Raw genomic sequence first — 15,337 nt, forward strand, 5'->3', positions numbered from 1 at the left:
TGTTTTCACATCCATCTGTTAGTCTATGCCTTTTTATTGGGAATTGAGGCTGTTGATATTGAGAGATATCAATGACCAGTAATTGTTAATTATTGTTATTGTTGTTGTTGTTGTTGTTAGTGTGTGTGTGTGTGTGTGTGTGTGTGAGAGAGAGAGAGAGAGAGAGAGAGAGAGAGAGAGAGAGAGAGAGAGGGTACATGTGCTTTCTTATGTTTTCTGTTGGTGTGAGGTTATTCATTTTCTGTATTTTCATTGAGTTGTAGTTTTATTTCTAGTATTTTCTATTAGGCTGGTTTTGTAGATGTTATATAAGTGTGACTTTATCATGGAATATCTTGTTTTCTCCATCTATGGTAATTGAAAGTTTTGCTGGGTATAGTAGTGGGCTGGCATCTGTGGTTTCTTGTAGTCTGCAGGACATCTGCCTAGGCTCTTAAGGCTTTTAGTGTCTCCATTGAGAAGTCAGGTATAATTCTAATAGATCTACTTTTATATTTGTCTGTATGTTTATTCTTTTGATTATTATGTGACAAGAGGACTTTTCTAGTCCAAATTATTTGATGTTCTGTTTGCTTCTTGTACCTTTATAAGCATCATCTTTATTAAGTTAGGAAGGATTTCTTTTATGATTTTGTTGAAAATATTTTCTGAGCCTTTGAGCTGGGATTCTTCTCCTTTTTAAATTTTTATTCTTTGGTTTGGTCTTGTCATAGTGTCTCAGATTTCCTGGGTGTTTTGTGTCAGGTACATTTTAGATTTAATATTTTAACATCAGGGGTCCCCGTGTAGAGGAGCAGAGCTACAGTGACCATGTAGACCAGTCAGAGCTAAATTAAGATCTGCAAGAGGGGTGGGAGAGAAAAAAAAAAGATCTGCAAGAAATAGAATCTTAGAAGCAGAGAAAGGCAGCAGAGAAGCCAGAAGGAGAGATTGCTTAATTTTCTGAAGAGACAGTGGACACTGTTCTCTGCTGTGTGCTTGAGTACAAGTATACGTATTGACTTGCTTACATATGAAGATGACAGGGTAAGAGACAGTGCTTTGGATATTGAGTGTGTTCCCTAGAAGCTCATGTGCTAGGTAGGTGTGGCTGTGTTGAAGTGGTTGAACCTTTAAGAGGTGGGGCCTAATAGAAAAGTGATCAGTTCATTGGAGGTACTGTCTGAAAAAGGGATTAATTTAATTATCAGGAAAACTCAGTTCTTTCAAGAATAGTTTTTTCGGGGGGCAGGGGCAGAGGATAAGAAGGGAGAAGGAGAAAGATTGAGCCTGAGCTTAGGTAGGTCATTGAGGCAGCCAGTTAGCAAGAATTATTTGACAGTCTGAGGCTTGGGCATACACTTTCCCTCTTCTAGTGCTAGCAGAGGACCTGGAAGCTGTACCCATATTGTCTTGGGTGACTTCTGTGGAAATACAAATAACCTGCAAGACTGCTTTGACTACACAGAGCAAAATTCTCCTTTTGGAAAATGGAACACAATTAGAATTCATTGGGTCCTTATCATACTATTACACCATTACACCATACTATTGCACCAAGCAGAGCACAAGAAGAAGGCAGGGACAATGACATGTTCCATCAACTTCATTATGCACCCTTTATCATACCCTATTCATCTCTAAGCTCCTCTACATACTCTTCCAAGAAGTTAGCACCATCTCTGACTTCAGAGTCAGAAAAATTTAGAAAATGGCATCTTTCCATGAGGTCAACAGTAAGACATGTAGCTTGGCTGAGGAAACCTGTAGTTCTAATCCAGCCATAGTTAGGAGACAGAAAATAGCCATCAGCATATTTTCCAGCACCAGGGAACTTCCAAGACTCATCTACTACCTCCCCCCACTGAATCTCTCCTGAACAGGTTGAAGAGGGCAACTGAAAAAGCCAAGCAAGATCTATTGTAGGAAGAGAGACAGTCAAGTCTCCATGCCTAGTTTTATGTCATCTGTCTAATAAAAGCTCTAGAAGACTTGAGAGAGACTATCTGAAACTTGGGTTCTGTTCTCAGTGTGGCTTAACATGGTATCAGGTACTTAGGGCAAAAAACAAGCTCTGCCAATGATTTGCAAGGAATTTATACATCTGATTGAACAAATCAACAAAACTAAGTTTTTGCTGTCTTTTTGACTGCATTGCTAACTGCTTGAGCTGGGTATCAACTGCCATGCCTTTTGATTATCCTCCCATTAAATATTTTTCATTAAATGTACTTCTCAGTTGGTGGCTAAAACACATCCGTGTAACCTTTCCTGGCATAGCTAGGTTAGTACTTAATTGAACTGTTCAGAAAATGTGTGGGAAAAAAATAGGAAACATGTAGAATTTGTAGCATGTGCTGTCTGTACAATCCAGTCATCTTACAGGAAGATTAGCTCTCAAGGGAAGGGCGATGGTTAAATCTTTTACCCTCCTTCCCCTTTCCATTGCTAGTAGCTTTGCTCTGCTCTTTTGAAGCAGTATAAGTAAATTGAGCTCTCCATTTCAGAGGCTGTTCCCTGTGATAATGGATTCCTTAACTATTGACATTTTGAATCAGGTGACTTCAGTGGTCCGAGTTGTGATGGGGTAGGTGAAGGGCTGTCTTACATCTAATATGTTGTTTAACTGTTTCTGACCTCTGTTCTCTAGATACTATAGAAACACTTTCTATCTAAAGCTGTAATCATCAAAAATGTTTGGAGACATTTTCAAATTTCCCTGGGGAATGGGCAACAAAAGAAACTCTAGTGAGAACCACTGCCTGAAGGGAGGATAGCTTGCCTGGGGAAAGAGAAGACAAAAGGAAAGTGGTACTAATTTCACTGATGTCCGTTACTGAATCCTTGCAGTTGGTGTTAGCATTACTTCATCAAGCCCTGTGCGTAGGCATGGTATAGTAATGTAGCACTGTTTGGGTAAGACCTGGGTTACATATCTAGATTCACATAGCTTATACTAAGCAAATGACAAGTACTCTCTCCTGATCAAATTGAGTCACAGATGCTCAGGCCTCAGTAGTTAATTGCCTAAAGGACAGGGTTGGTCCACATTCAGGCTGTTTCAGAACATCCTATTGCTTGGATACAACAGATAGAGGCCTTATATCCAAAATATACAAAGAACTCAAGAAGTTAGACCGCAGGGAAACAAATAACCCTATTAAAAAATGGGGTTCAGAGCTAAACAAAGAATTCACAGCTGAGGAATGCCGAATGGCTGAGAAACACCTAAAGAAATGTTCAACATCTTTAGTCATAAGGGAAATGCAAATCAAAACAACCCTGAGATTTCACCTCACACCAGTGAGAATGGCTAAGATCAAAAACTCAGGTGACAGCAGATGCTGGCGAGGATGTGGAGAAAGAGGAACACTCCTCCATTGTTGGTGGGATTGCAGACTGGTAAAACCATTCTGGAAATCAGTCTGGAGGTTCCTCAGAAAATTGGACATTGAACTGCCTGAGGATCCAGCTATACCTCTCTTGGGCATATACCCAAAAGATGCCTCAACATATAAAAGAGACACGTGCTCCACTATGTTCATCGCAGCCTTATTTATAATAGCCAGAAAATGGAAAGAACCGAGATGCCCTTCAACAGAAGAATGGATACAGAAAATGTGGTACATCTACACAATGGAATATTACTCAGCTATCAAAAACAACGAGTCTATGAAATTCGTAGGCAAATGGTTGGAACTGGAAAATATCATCCTGAGTGAGCTAACCCAATCACAGAAAGACATACATGGTATGCACTCATTGATAAGTGGCTATTAGCCCAAATGCTTGAATTACCCTAGATCCCTAGAACAAACGAAACTCAAGACGGATGATCAAAATGTGAATGCTTCACTCCTTCTTTAAATGAGGAAAAAGAATACCCTTGGCTGGGAAGGGAGAGGCAAAGATTAAAACAGAGACTGAAGGAACACCCATTCAGAGCCTGCCCCACATGTGGCCCATACATATACAGCCACCCAATTAGACAAGATGGATGAAGCAAAGAAGTGCAGGCTGACAGGAGCTGGATGTAGATCGCTCCTGAGAGACACAGCCAGAATACAGCAAATACAGAGGCGAATGCCAGCAGCAAACCACTGAGCTGAGAATAGGTCCCCCGTTGAAGGAATCAGAGAAAGAACTGGAAGAGCTTGAAGGGGCTCGAGACCCCAAAAGTACAACAATGCCAAGCAACCAGAGCTTCCAGGGACTAAGCCACTACCTAAAGACTATACATGGACTGACCCTGGACTCTGTCCCCATAGGTAGCAATGAATATTCTAGTAAGAGCACCAGTGGAAGGGGAAGCCCTGGGTCCTGCTAAGACTGAACCCCCAGTGAACTAGACTATGGGGGGAGGGCGGCAATGGGGGGAGGGTTGGGAGGGGAACACCCATAAGGAAGGGGAGGGGGGAGGGGGATTTGCCCGGAAACCGGGAAAGGGAATAACACTTGAAATGTATATAAGAAATACTCAAGTTAATAAAAAAAAAAAAAGAGCATGTAAGGGATGTAGGAGCGAGTGTGGGATGGAAGTGACAGTATGAGGGTAGAAGGCATATTGCTGGAGTCATTTCTGAAGACAAATCATTTAGTTTCCCTACACCTGCCCCTCACCCCCTGTGCTAAGGGTGGGATCTAGAATCCTGCAGGTGGCTAATCAAGCACTGTGTCAAATGGGATGTGGACAGGACTTACAACCATTTCATGTGATTAGGTATACAAAGCAGCTTTGTTGTGGATAGTGTTGCTGAAAATATATCATTGGGCATTTATATAGAGAAAAGATGAGTGCAGTTTTCAGAGAAGCCTTACTTGAGGAACTCTTCACTGGGAAAGCAGTAGGCTGGGGAAAGTACTCCGGGCTTAGAAAACATCATGTTTCACTAACTGTAACAAAAGCTGACAGTACAACATAAACACTGTTTTTAGTGCTTTATGTATATACTAATGAATGAGAGCCTTACTCCTACTACTAGCCTTCTTTTGAAGCAATGAGAATACTTCCTTGTCAAATAACTAAATAACTAAATAAATAACTAAATAAATGAGTGAGCGAGCGAGCGAGCCTGGCCCCCAAACTTCTCAGGCTTTTAGCCTTGCCCTATGGTCTCTTATTCACATGTTCTCACCATAGTAATACCATCTACCTTGAAACATTCAAGGAAATTAAAGACATGGAGACATCCACTATTGGACTTTCACCCTGCCAAACTATGAACTAAAGCACCCCAGCTTTATAAAGAACTCAGCTACATATTTTGTTATAATAAAAAGAGACTAAGACAGAGACTGCAAAAACTTTTGATTACACTAGCAAAATATTTTTTCTATTTGTTTCTTTCTACTCAGTTTTATGCTCCATGACTAGTGTTTACATTGCTGGGAAAGACAGTCTAACATGTCACCTGGGCATCTGGAGTTCTTGCTAGGTTGTATTGGTTACTTCTTTCTCATTGCTGTGACAAAATAGCTGACAAAAGCAAGTTAAAGAAGGAAGGAAGGGGTCCTCCTCTCCCTCTCGGCCTTAGGCAGCCATGGCACTCAGCCAGCATGGCATGATTCTGAAGCCCCACTTCCACAGGGATTGGCAGCAGCAAGCGGACACCTCACTCAACCAGCCGACATACAAGATCCGCAGATGCAAGACTGGGCAAGCCGCATAGCCTCTTGTCCCCTGTCTGGTCTCATCAGGCCCATAGTGAGGTTCCGTACAGTTAGATACCATACCAATGTTTGTCCGGGCAGGCAGGAGCTTTGGCCTGGAAAAACTCAGGGTGGCTGGTATCCACAAGAAAATGGCTCATACCATCGGCATCTCTGTGAACCCAAGGAAGCAAAACAGATCCACTGAATCACTACAGGCCAACATGGTGTGTCTGAAGGAGTACCGCTCTAAGATCATACTTTTCCCCAGTAAGCCTTCTGCTCCAAAGAAGGGAAATAGTTCTACTGAAGAACTTAAATTGGCCACCCAGCTAACAGGATCTGTGATGTCCATCAAGAATGTGTTCAAAAAAGAAAAAGCCAGAGTCATCACAGAAGAGAACAACTCTTGCCAGTCTTCGCATGGCCTATGCCAATGCCTGACTCTTTGGCATCCAATCGAATGTTGAAAAGAAAAAGGAATGTGCAGTTGGAGTGTTAGAGTAAATCTTTTATAAAGCAAAAAGAAAAAAGAAAAAGAAGACGAAGGAAGGAAGGAAGGAAGAAAGAAAGGGATTGCTTTGGCTTAGAATCTAATCCACTGTGGCAGTGATATGGGTGGCTGGTCTCTTTGCTTATGTAGTCAGAAAGCATGTTAGTACTAGAGATGAAATTTTAGTACTCAGCTTTCTCCCTTTTCTCTGTTTGTTCAGTCTGAGAATGTAGACCATGCTTCCTACTCTTCAGTTAAACCTCTGAAAACACCTTCACAGGTAGGGCTGGAGGTGTCAAGTTGACAATACTTGCAGTCATAAACGTACCTATATTCAGTTGATACCCATACACATCACTTTCAACCACATATTTCCACCCTTATATTAAGGCTTCTCTACAGAGATGGTGGCCAAAGTTAGGTTTGTTTAGGCCCAGACTGATGACGGTTGCACAGGCTTCCTAGAGATCATTATTCCACATAGTATGTGGGTATGTGCCTAGGGTTTCTTTTCTTCTTTCCAGAATCTTCCCCAAATGAAGGATGCTAAATTTATATTTGCTTTTAAAATAAATATTAAGGTAGGTGGGTAGCGGACAGGCCATACACTGGTAGCTGGCATTTGCAACTCTCTGTATTGCTAACTCTCTGTTGAACAATATTGCTAAAAAATGTCAAGGGGAATATGGTGACTGGCTTTTCTTTTCCAAAGTCTGTGGCCTCTGGGCCCACCATGCCACTATTGCTTTCCTTTATTAGATGAAGCCTTAGAAGCCAGAGTCACCTCTTCAACACCACAGAAGTGTGGCATTCCTGGACTGGCCTGAGTTCCATGCTGAACCTGCGGCTCCCTCTGGAAATAAGAAAGGTAGGTGAGAAGTGGTTAGAAATTCCCCTCTATGAGTTAATAACACTCTAAATGTTCTTGAGAGAAAATTAAATACCAGTTTATTAAAAGAACCTCTTCTCGTGTGAGGTCAGAATGTACAGATTATCATTTTTTCTGCAATTTGATACCTATAGGTTTTCTGACTTCTTACTGTGTCAAGTTCAAGTTGTGGTGGATAAGTAGAAGAGGAAGTTTTTTGTGGCAAAAGCCTGATGTTTCTCATTTCTTCAATATCAGTTCTCAGAACTCCTAACCAGTTTCATCCTCTGAGTAGAACAGATGTTCCTCCTGGATTAATGCCCCTTTCCCCCATGCTTCCCATTCTTTAGTTATACTTTGTGAGATACTGGACTTGGAATTTCTCATCATTGTCTATGTGGTCATTTGTCATATCATAAGAAACGCTGTGCAAAAGATTTGCCTTTGCCTACATCCAAAACGATTTGTCTAGTCAGCTCTTAAAGCACACCTTAGAAGACACTGTCAGGTAGCTATTAAAAATTTTCTGGTGTGAGGCATAGATTTTGATTACTTTGAGGGCAGTATATCTTATTTCCAGTTTTGGCTTCATTTCTCTGATGAGAGATAGTTCTTAAGTATTATTGATCAGCAAGGGCCTTTTGTGGTTGATTTCTCAGAGCTAGAGGAAAGATTGAATGCCAGGACATATCCTGCAGAAGGGAAACACATGGCTTAGATGTGCAGAAGCCCCAAAGTTATTCTACAGGGGGCTGGGCCTGGTAGCCCTGCTATGTCCCCTCTGCCCTATAGTTGAATCCAAGTTCATCAACTTCAGACTGCCACCAGAGGGCAGCAGATGCACAGTCACCAGTATTTAGGAACAAGTTAGTCATACCTCTTCTACTCTGGGAAGCTTTTGTAGACTCAGGCACACCAGGGATCAAGTGACCTTATCAGATTAATGAGACAAGTCAGGTATTTGGATTTTAGTTCTTGTTATTTCCACAAGTATTGAAGTCTTATTCAGTAAGTAATCACTAATATCTAGATTGTTCAAGAGTTTAAAATTTTAAAGTGTCTGTGCATGTGTGTAGGCCAGAGGTGTTAGATCTCCTGGAGCAGAAATTACAGGTGGCTGTGAGCTGCCTAGCCTATGTGGGTGCTAGAAAGCAAACTCAGGTCTTCTTTAAGAGTACTAATTCCTGACTGCTGAGCCATCTTCCTAGTCCCCATGCCTAGATCTTGAAGTATTTTCCTTGAGTTGTTGCAAAGCATCAGTTATTTCACATTAAGATCTTTAGTACAATTTAGGCTACACAGTGACAGACAAGGATCTAGTTTCATTCTTCAACGTGTGGATATTAGAGGCTGAATATTCCTCTTTTCCTTTTCAGGATCAGGTGTCTGTATTGTCTGGGCTGATTTCTAGGTTCTCTGTTCTATTCCTTTAGTCTACTGTCAAAGGAGATTCCCTACTCAGGCCAAACTAGAGTCTATGGCTTTGACACAGGAATAATTTCAGGACTAGCCAGTATGAAACACACAGCTATGGCATGTGTGCAGAGATCAAAGAACAACTGTCAGGCGTTGGGGTCTTATTTTTCATCTTGCTAAAGTAGGGTCTTCCTTACTCAGCTGCTGCCAGCATGGCTGGCCTGCAAACTCCCAGTTTCACTTTACCAGTGCTGGGATTATAGCTGTATACCATCACATCTAACTTTTTACATGGGCACTGGGGATCAAACTTGATCCTAAGGAAACTTAACAGTTTGGTGTGTGCTTCACTTAAGAGTCACACCTCCACCTTCCTGCCTCCACCTTGGACCATGCAGTCTCTGTGATGTTAGTGCCTAAGAACCAGATTGCTATCTATGAAGTCCTTTTTAAGGATGGAGTGATGGTTACCAAGAAAGATGTCCAAATGATCAAAATTCCTGCACTAGCAAATAAAATGTATCCAACTTCATTGTAATGAAGATCACACAGTCTTTCAAGCCTTGAAGCTATGTAAGGGAGCAGTTTGCCTGTAGACTCACCCTTCCTTTGTTCCTTCGTTTCTTCGTTCCTTCGTTCCTTCCTTCCTTCGTTCCTTCCTTCCTTCTTTCCTTCCTTCCTTCCTTCTTCCCTTTCTTCCTTCCTTTCGTTTATTTTTTTCAGTTCAGAATTTAATTATAAGTGTATGTCAATCACAGTAACTTAAATACAGAAAAGAATTAGTACACCACAAGCATTTTCTACACTTTTCTTCTGGTAATTTTGAAACAAACCCAGTCAAAACATGAAACTTCAAGTCTTCCCTCCCTAGAACTATCTAGTCAAAAGGACCAGTTCTCACAGAGGCCTGCACCACCTTGTTAGAGATGGGGTAGTTGTGAAAGTATATTTAGGTACTCATTAGAGGCCTTTTTAATACATCATCTAATGTTAGCTTTTTGTGATGTCCCTTTCTAGACCATGTTAGGATTCTGGCTAAGGTTGCTGGTGTCAGGCTAAGGGGAGGCAGGAGCAGATTGGGGAGGCTCACATACACCTCCCGATGGTCACTACACATTCATGTTATGTTATTGAGAAAGAACTTCTGGGTAAATTGCTAATTTGGTAAGACGTTAGCATCCTAACCTAATAACTGCTGTAGTTGGGGTGCCTGGAAACATTTTTTTTGTGCCTTACAAATGAAGGTATCCAGTATCTCTGAGATTACTTCCAGCTTCCTCTGGAGATATTGCCTGACACAGCTTGTACCACAGCCATCCTCAGACTGGCAGGCAGGCCTTGGCCTAAAGTTCTAGAGAGTGAACCACCTGCAAGATTCACAAGGGTGGAGGTAGACAGAGAGACACCTACAGAAGGACTTGTTATGTCCCCTGGTGCTAACAAAAAAGCTGAGACTGGTGTAGGCTGTGCAACTGAATTCCAGTTTAGAGGGTGATTTTGGTTGTGAACATGGTCAACCACTTCAGTGAAGTTGAAGATTATTTTTGTGTTGAATAAACTTAAAAGAAAAAAAAAGGCCACACTTCATTGTCTTTTCTAATAGTCACATATTGGATTTTGATGGATGTGATTTTGTTGTGAAATGTCCCCAAAGGCCCCAGTTAGTGGTACTGTTTGTGAAGTTATGGAGTCTTTAGTAGTCACTAGGGGTGGGCTATGAGGGTTTACAGCCTCCCTTTTTGCTTTCTCTGCATCCTGCATGTGTATGTTGTCAGCCATCTCCTTTGCACATGCTAAGCCTTCCTTACCATTATGGTTTCCTTTTCTCTCTCTGGAACCATGAGTTAAGACAAACTCTTTTTAAAGTTGCTTTTGGTCAGCATGGTATTTTATCATAGGAAACAAAATAACCAACACAGTGAGTTTAAAGCTATTGTTTTTAAAAAAAGAGTTGCTAAGCAACCTAATTGAGATCACAGGGCATGTAGCAGGATTATAACTGATAAGGTAACATTATATGTCTCAGGGATGCTTCAGATCAGGGGACCCTACCTAAGACTAGAGAGGAAAATTTTCATTTGACTATATGGGGCCAAATTAGTAGAAGGATATAACTAGAATTTAAAATGAGATCATCTAAAGGAAGATGAGAATGGAGGAAAAAAAGAAAATAGTAAAACCAGGTAAACTGAAAATGTAAAATACTATGGAAGGAAAAATCCTAATATGTCTGAATCACAAAGTAAAGAAATGGGCCAGAATGTCAGCCAATACAGGCAAACTTAAATTCAAATTAAAGACAGCTATCTGTGGCTTATGAGTTGTAGATCTTACATCAAAATCACCATGCTATCACCACAGACACAGGATTAGTGTGCTATGCTATGGTGTAGGGAAGCTATATGTCCACCATAATAGGATTCTTCTGCTCCACAGTAATTTTATGGGACCATCATCTGTATGTGGACTATTATAAAGGAAATGTCGCTATACCCGGCATATCTGTATTTGTATGATTTACTCTTTTCCTTATCTCCCCTTTCCTGTTTTTTGCCCCACCATTGTATATCATGTGTCTTCAGTCTGTTTTACTTATTTACTCCCTCCTTTCTTAGGGCTTTACTGCTGTGAACAGACACCATGACCAAGGCAACTCTTTTTTTTTTTCTTTTTTTTTCCGGAGCTGGGGACCGAACCCAGGGCCTTGCGCTTGCTAGGCAAGCGCTCTACCACTGAGCTAAATCCCCAACCCCCAAGGCAACTCTTATAATGACATTTAATTGGGGCTGGCTTATAGGTCAGAGGTCCAGTCCGTTATTATCAAGGCAGGAGCATGGCAGCATCCAGGCAGGCATGGTGCAGGGGGAGCTGAGAGTTCTACATTTCATCTGAAGACAAACAGGAGGAGACTGGCTTCCCATGCCCACAGTGACACACCTCTTCAACAAGGACACACCTTTTTAAAAATTGGATATTTTTTAATTTATATTTCAAGTGTTATCCCCTTACCCGGTTTCCCATCCATAAGCCCCCATCCCATCTTCCCTCCCCCTTATTGTATGGGGGTGTTCCCCCACCTAGTCACCCACCCCTTCCCACCTCCTACCCTGACATCCTCCTACACTTTGGGGTCCAGCCTTGGCAGGACCAAGGGATTCTCCTCCCATTGCTGCCCAACAAGGCCATCCTCTGCTACATATGCAGCTGGAGCCCTGGGTATGAAGGACACACCTCCTAATAGTGCCACTCCCTCGGGCAAGCATATAAAACCATAACACCTCCCTCCCTCCCTCCTCTCTTTTTTCCTTTCTTCCCTGCCTCTCTCCCTCGTTTCCTCTTTTTTTTTTCTCTCTCTCTGTTATTTGCGACAGAGTCTCATGTAGCATAGGCTGGCCCTGAAATTACTATGCAAGTGAGCGCCTGGCCCTTCTGCCTTCCAAATACTAGAGTCATAGACACTTGCCATCATGCCTGTCAGTTTTCCTCCATCCATACTTTCTTTTGGGCAATTGGACTTTTTTTTAAAATCTGTTTTCTCCTTATAAGGTTGACCATTAGCCTCTATTATTTCAGAGAACTCTAGTAACCTGAATATATACTGAGTATATACATGCCATTTGAAGTGGCTGCTTTATTTTAGATTATTATCTTATACATTATTTCTTGAATATTACCATTTATTCCCCTGCTTCAGCTGCCACACTGTGAATTCAACCATATTATAATAATTTCATAATAATTATTTGCCTAGAGTTAACACATCCCCCATTGTTCTTGTCCCCCATGGCCACTGCATTTCAGCCCTCCTTTTATTTTTTTATATTATTGTCCTTCTAAAAGACATATAATTTTAAGAAATTTCTCTAGTAATGTATATTCATTGAAAACTCTCTTTTTAATCTGTTAAAAATGTCTTAATTTTTCTCCTATGGTCTGGATCTGGCTATTCATTTTTGCAGTCATTTTCATTTTTCCTGTGTGTTGGATGGTTTCACTGTATACTGTCTAATAGTTTTTATTTGTGCTGCTTGATCCATGTGGTATTTATTAAACCTGACAGCCAATTAATGTTTCTATAAAAATTAATGTCTCAATTTGCCATGCCCCTAGTCTTTGTCTTTTTCATTTATTTTCTTACTTGGTCAGATCTTTTTTGGGGAAAGGGTGGTGGTAGTGGTGGTTGTAGTGGTGGTGGTAGTGGTGGTGGTAGTGGTAGGGTGGTGGTGGTGGTAGTGGTGGTGGTGGTGGTAGTGGTGGTGGTAGTGGTGGTGGTAGTGGTGGTGGTAGTGGTGGTGGTGGTGGTAGTGGTGGTGGTAGTGGTGGTGGTAGTGGTAGTGGTGGTGGTGGTGGTAGTGGTGGTGGTGGTGGTAGTGGTGGTGGTAGTGGTGGTGGTAGTGGTGGTGGTAGTGGTGGTGGTGGTGGTAGTGGTGGTGGTAGTGGTGGTGGTAGTGGTGGTGGTGGTGGTAGTGGTGGTGGTAGTGGTAGTGGTAGTGGTGGTGGTGGTGGTAGTGGTGGTGATAGTGGTGGTGGTAGTGGTGGTGGTAGTGGTGGTGGTAGTGGTGGTGGTAGTGGTGGTGGTAGTGGTGGTGTACTTGCTTCTGTGGAGGCCAAAGGTTAATTGTTGGGATGTCTTCCTCAGTCACTCAGTCACTTACTTTTTGAAACACGCTCTGTCACTGAACTTGGAGCATGACCTTTTGGTTGAAAGGGCTGGCCAGTTAAACCTGGGCTCTGTTTGTATCCACCCTCTAGCACTGGGGTTACATGCACGTACCCAGCCTTTCAGGTGGTTGCTCAGGACCCACACTCAGATTCCCATGCTTTGCCCACAAAGTCCTCTATCCAGCACTTGTTCAGATCTTTTTAGCTCATTAATTCTCTCCGTAATCCGTGGGACTACTAGTTTACCTAGCCAGTGTTTAGTTTCAACTTCTATGTGTTTCAGCTCTAAAATATGTGTTTCTTTGAAATGTGTTCATTTTTGAATGTGTGTAAACACCTTACATGTGGTAATTTATGTGATTGTTTCATATTGCTACTATGTGAAACCCATGAGTGATTTACGTTTTATTTGGTGCTTTGTACTTAATCAGTCACATCTTTGCCTCCTTGTGTGCTTGGTGATTTGGGAAGGTTTATAGGAAGCTCATCTTAGCTCTAGAAAATGCCTGTAATTAGGGGGTGATGTTTCCTTTGGAAAGAATTTATGATCTTTTTTTTTTTTTATTAACTTGAGTATTTCTTATATACATTTCAAGTGTTATTCCCTTTCCCGGTTTCCGGACAAACATCCTCCTCCCCCCTCCCCTTCCTTATGGGTGTTCCCCTCCCAACCCTCCCCCCATTGCCGCCCTCCCCCCATAGTCTAGTTCACTGGGGGTTCAGTCTTAGCAGGACCCAGGGCTTCCCCTTACACTGGTGCTCTTACTAGGATATTCATTGCTACCTATGAGGTCAGAGTCCAGGGTCAGTCCATGTATAGTCTTTAGGTAGTGGCTTAGTCCCTGGAAGCTCTGGTTGCTTGACATTGTTGTACTTTTGGAGTCTCGAGCACCTTCAAGCTCTTCCAGTTCTTTCTCTGATTCCTTCAACGGGGGACCTATTCTCAGTTCAGTGGTTTGCTGCTGGCATTCGCCTCTGTATTTGCTGTATTCTGGCTGTGTCTCTCAGGAGAGATCTACATCCGGCTCCTGTCGGTCTGCATTTCTTTGCTTCATCCATCTTGTCTAATTGGGTGGCTGTATATGTATGGGCCACATGTGGGGCAGGCTCAGAATGGGTGTTCCTTCAGTCTTTGTTTTAATCTTTGCCTCTCCCTTCCCTGCCAAGGGTATTCTTTTTCCTCATTTAAAGAAGGAGTGAAGCATTCACATTTTGATCATCCGTCTTGAGTTTCGTTTGTTCTAGGGATCTAGGGTAATTCAAGCATTTGGGCTAATAGCCACTTATCAATGAGTGCATACCATGTATGTCTTTCTGTGATTGGGTTAGCTCACTCAGGATGATATTTTCCAGTTCCAACCATTTGCCTACGAATTTCATAAACTCGTTGTTTTTGATAGCTGAGTAATATTCCATTGTGTAGATGTACCACATTTTCTGTATTCATTCCTCTGTTGAAGGGCATCTGGGTTCTTTCCAGTTTCTGGCTATTATAAATAAGGCTGCGATGAACATAGTGGAGCACGTGTCTCTTTTATATGTTGAGGCATCTTTTGGGTATATGCCCAAGAGAGGTATAGCTGGATCCTCAGGCAGTTCAATGTCCAATTTTGTGAGGAACCTCCAGACTGATTTCCAGAATGGTTGTACCAGTCTGCAATCCCACCAACAATGGAGGAGTGTTCCTCTTTCTCCGCATCCTCGCCAGCATCTGCTGTCACCTGAGTTTTTGATCTTAGCCATTCTCACTGGTGTGAGGTGAAATCTCAGGGTTGTTTTGATTTGCATTTCCCTTATGACTAAAGATGTTGAACATTTCTTTAGGTGTTTCTCAGCCATTCGGCATTCCTCAGCTGTGAATTCTTTGTTTAGCTCTGAACCCCATTTTTTAATAGGTTTATTTGTTTCCCTGCGGTCTAACTTCTTGAGTTCTGTGTATATTTTGGATATAAGGCCTCTATCTGTTGTAGGATTGGTAAAGATCTTTTCCCAATCTGTTGGTTGCCGTTTTGTCCTAACCACAGTGTGCTTTGCCTTACAGAAGCTTTGTAGTTTTATGACATCCCATTTGTCGATTCTTGATCTTAGAGCGTAAGCCATTGGTGTTTTGTTCAGGAAATTTTTTCCAGTGCCCATGTGTTCCAGATGCTTCCCTAGTTTTTCTTCTATTAGTTTGAGTGTGTCTGGTTTGACGTGGACGTCCTTGATCCACTTGGACTTAAGCTTTGTACAGGGTGATAAGCATGGATCGATCTGCATTCTTCTACATG

At 42.0% G+C, this 15,337-nt stretch overlaps 1 protein-coding gene and 1 pseudogene across 2 annotated transcripts in view; both read left to right on the plus strand.

Moving 5' to 3' along the window:
* Serpinb6a (serpin family B member 6A) overlaps positions 1 to 15,337 on the plus strand; it is a 118,555-nt gene that overhangs the window by 8,884 nt on the left and 94,334 nt on the right. For both annotated transcript variants that reach the window (XM_087590056.1, NM_001395026.1), the window contains 1 exon segment: positions 6,881 to 6,989. The gene's annotated coding sequence lies outside the window, so the exon portion shown is untranslated.
* Positions 5,426 to 6,157, plus strand: LOC148000101 (large ribosomal subunit protein eL13 pseudogene; annotated as a pseudogene).

This window comes from Rattus norvegicus, chromosome 17, assembly GCF_021556685.1.
Source record: "Rattus norvegicus strain SHRSP/BbbUtx chromosome 17, alternate assembly SHRSP_T2T, whole genome shotgun sequence".
In the NCBI taxonomy this organism is placed as follows: Eukaryota; Metazoa; Chordata; class Mammalia; order Rodentia; family Muridae; genus Rattus; species Rattus norvegicus.